Consider the following 4,122-nt stretch of genomic DNA (forward strand, 5'->3'; position numbering starts at 1 on the left):
AAAAACTCTATCAGAAGACAGTCTGGTAGATCAGCATAATGTGGTATGGCTAGAAATTCTCTAATATAGTTCTCCAGCGATCGCGGGCCTTGTTTAAGGGCTAATAATATTCTTGCAGTGTCCATACCTGGCCAATGTCCACTTTAATAGCTACTGGATCTTTGTGTGGCCGAGTATGCTGTTACGGGGTTGACAAGACGTGAGACATGCGGATCCAGCAGTAAGCTTTTATTTAAGAGACGTGGTCAGAAACAGGCAAGGGTCAGACAATGGCAACAGGTATATAGAGGGCAAGACACAATAATAAACCTAGGGCTAGTGTGGGTCTACGATCGGCGAACAGAATCAACAGGGCGAGACTAGAGGGATAAATCCAGGTACAAGGCAAAGGTCCAGGCAGGGGCAAACAGTATCCGAGTAGGGCAAGACGAGAGGGGGAATCCGAGATACACAGGCCAAGATCAGGACACGAGAAAACAGACAAGGCAAGACTAAAATAAGACTATGGGAAAACTAGACAAGCTCCGTAGAGTAGCTATCGCTATGAGAGTGATAAACGCTATACAATACTCGGCCCCGAATGGTTGTATGAGTGAGTGTATAAATAGTGAGTGTGTGATATGAAACAGCTGTGTGCAATCAGTGCTGTGTGCAATCAGTGCAATGAATGATGGGATATGTAGTCCGGGGTGCTATGCAACAGTGTGTAGTGCGAGAGTCAATGAAAATGGAAAGGGTGACCTCTGATGGCTAGCAGACGTTAGTTCATGGACCGGATACGTAACAATATTAGACTTTACTTTAGGCAACAACATGCCACTGCTACTTTAACTTTTGATCTCAAAACACAAACTTTTGATCTCAAAGCACAATTAAATTCTGCTTAAGTAATTATAGTTAAAGATCTCTATTTTTCATGCAAGTGTGAAAATGTATTTAAGGAAAAAGAAGGATAGGCTTTTTAGTTAATTTACTAGGGGTTGTAAGGGAAGATGCTTGTTGAGGTGCTTTGGAAATTAAACTGAAAAAATATTACTACTAATTAAAAATATAATAGTATGATAGGTTCATCATATATATGTTACTCACCCAGTCTCTCCAGTTCTGCTGTTGCATTGGCTGAAAGATCTCCAGCAAACACTAAACACATGTAAACTCCTTTATCCTCAGTTCTGACACTCTTTAGTCTGAGAGAGAAGTTTCCTTTGGGGATTTCAGCAGTGAAGAACTCAGCTCTGTCGCGGTATTGCTCATATGCTACCTCTGGAAAAGTCTCATTGTTTTGGTAGAGCAGAACCAGAATACCTTCATCTGTTTTCCTCCATAAAACCTCTTCAATGTGTTCAGGTGTGATGTGAGAGTCTACAGTGCAGTTCAGAGTGACGTCCTCACCCACAGATGCAGATATGGACTCATCTGAGCCTGATACTAGCAAACGCTCTGAAAGAATAAGACTGGTTAAATACCATAGAGTATATATCATGTAATTTCATTGAAATTTTCACCAGAATTTAAGCCTCACACTCACCAACATCTTTTATCTGAACCACAGTTTCACCAGAATCTTGCTGACAGTAAACTCTACATGTGTATCGTCCCTCATCTTCAACTGTCAGATTGTCCAGACGGAGGGAGAAGTTTCCATGTTGAATCTGATCAGCAAAGAATTGAGCTCTATCATGATAATCCTGCTGCTGGACCTCTGGTCGACTCTCACCATCTTGATACAGATGAACCAAAGTCTCTGAGTCTGTTCTTCTCCATTCCACCTCCAGATCCTCCATTAGTAAGCGTTCATCAACATAACAGGGCAAAACCACTGAAGATCCCAGAGGAGCAACCAGAGGAGCAGAGGGACCATGCACAATGAAGCCTATAAAGTAAACAAACTTTATTCATTAAATACTTGGCTGTTTAACTTGTTTCAACAATTCCAATGTTACATTACGTACGCACCAAAGAAATCATTAAAAAAAACATAATAAATTACATAAAATGTGTAAAAAATAACTCCTCTTCAACAACTGAGCACAATGCCCCATTACCACACCATTTCATCTCAAACGTTAATAGATCCTTTGAAGACTTCTTTGAAACAAAAATCAATCAACACTCGTGATTTCACCAAATTTAAAAACCATTACCACCACATCTTCACCAGACAATCTTTCAACCTTACTTTTCCTGCTCATATAAATGGCAAAGTTCAAAATCTGACATGTAAACCTATTACCTCTAACAAATTTAAAACCAAGAATACAAATTCTCATAGAAAACAATTTGTTAAGTGAGGTAGAAAAAAGTCTTCCAAAATTCAAGCTCAAGTTTCAAGTTTAATTTAATTATAAAGCACATTTAAAACAACCTTGGTTGACCAAAGTGCTGTACAAAATGATGTACTGTAAGTCCATCACCCAAATTAAAATAGACATGCACAGGACATTGAAAGCACAATAATACTATAATACATATAGACTTTTAAACTAGACATTATAGTTGCTGTTTTGATAGATAATGGCAATGTATTCCATAACTTGGGTCTACTACAAAAGCTCTATCACCCCTGCATTGCAGTCTACTGTAGATCTGGGTACCAGTAGAAATGAATGGTCTGTGATCTGAGTAATCTGACAGGATTGAAAATTAAGAATAAATGTTTCAGTCATGTTCAGTCAAAACAGTTTCTCTTTTTGAGCAGAAGGGTCAATCAACAATGACTTCAGGATTAAGAACTTAAATAAAAGCATTAACCGCAATGACACAGTGAAGTAGTGTCCACTGTATATCACCTGCCCTTTTAGATAACGGTGTCTTACAGCGACCTCCATTCAGGTTTCACATTCTTTTCTACACCCAATTCTTTACGCCAAGGTGTGTCAACTTTATCATTCAGTATCTTTTTATTAAAAACTTTAACACACATTTTATAAAAAATCTTTGCCAGTAGCTGTATTGTAGATAAGTCCAAGCACAAGGGTTTTTCAGCATCTATAATAGGTCCCTTACAACCATCTAATATAGGTAACAAGGTAAAGAAAGTAAAACAGTCTTCTGAATTGGGGGTGTTTACTCTTACATGACTGCCCATCAGTAGATGTTTTTCTTAAATGCAGCACACTCTTAGGGACCCAATGCAAGTTATTCCAAAAAAGTTGACCAAAATACCTTGAATTTCTGCTGTAAGTTGAGGGAGGATCCTAACAGGCCAGCCTATGCCAAAGACTGAAAGTTACTAAATTATTCACAATTAATATTCTTCCTTTGTATGACATATTTGGTATTAGCCATTTCCATTTATCAAGTCTACCTTATCAACAACCCTTTCTCAATTTTTCTGAATGGATATTTCATCTTCAAAATACACCCCTAAATACTTAAAGGGGTCATAGGATGCCCATTTTACACAAGTTGATATGATTCTTTAGGGTCTTAATGAGAAGCCTGTAACATAGTTTGGTTAAAATTTCTCAATGGTAGTGTAAAAACACCTTTTTTACCCTGTCAAAAACAGCTCTTTTCAGATCAAGCCGTTTTTGTAGCATTTTCCTTTAAATGTTAATGGGGTCTGCTGACCCCGCCCCTCTCTTCTGAGCTACTCTCAGAGAGACGGTTTACTTTAGCCACATTCATCGTGAAACTTGCTAATTAGCACATTATTAGGAAAGGCGATTTGCAAAGATTCATTACAAAACATTATACTCACTTCTTCTGTAGATGAGGCTGGATCATGAATGATTCACGCGAACATAGATGCATTTAGGCAGATCGGGGGCGCATTCCCTTCAAAAACAATGTAATCCACTGCGTCTTCAGTGGCTCAGATGTCGGGAGTAAACGACAACTGCTATGTTCATTATTACATCCAACAACAAAACACCTCAATCGCTTAGGAGTCATTCTTGTCTACATCTGCTCCGGCGGTGAAACAATGGCGGACTGATGACAGCTCACTCACAGCGGGTCTAAGGTAAGACACCAGTCCAGTCTAGGGATGCTCCGATCCGCCTTTTTCGCCTCCGATACCAATTCCGATACCTAGGGTTCAGTATTGGCCGATACAGATACCGATCCGATACCAGTGAAGTTTTTTTCCCTCATTTAAATAAATGTCGCATTTATATA

General features: G+C 38.9%; 1 pseudogene; it reads right to left on the bottom strand.

Annotated features, from left to right (window-relative positions):
* LOC107573121 (polymeric immunoglobulin receptor-like) overlaps positions 1-4,122 on the bottom strand; it is a 38,508-nt pseudogene that overhangs the window by 27,492 nt on the left and 6,894 nt on the right.

The sequence above is a fragment of the Sinocyclocheilus grahami genome, unplaced genomic scaffold, assembly GCF_001515645.1.
Source record: "Sinocyclocheilus grahami isolate Dianchi unplaced genomic scaffold, SAMN03320097.WGS_v1.1 scaffold1871.1, whole genome shotgun sequence".
NCBI classification, from domain to species: domain Eukaryota; kingdom Metazoa; phylum Chordata; class Actinopteri; order Cypriniformes; family Cyprinidae; genus Sinocyclocheilus; species Sinocyclocheilus grahami.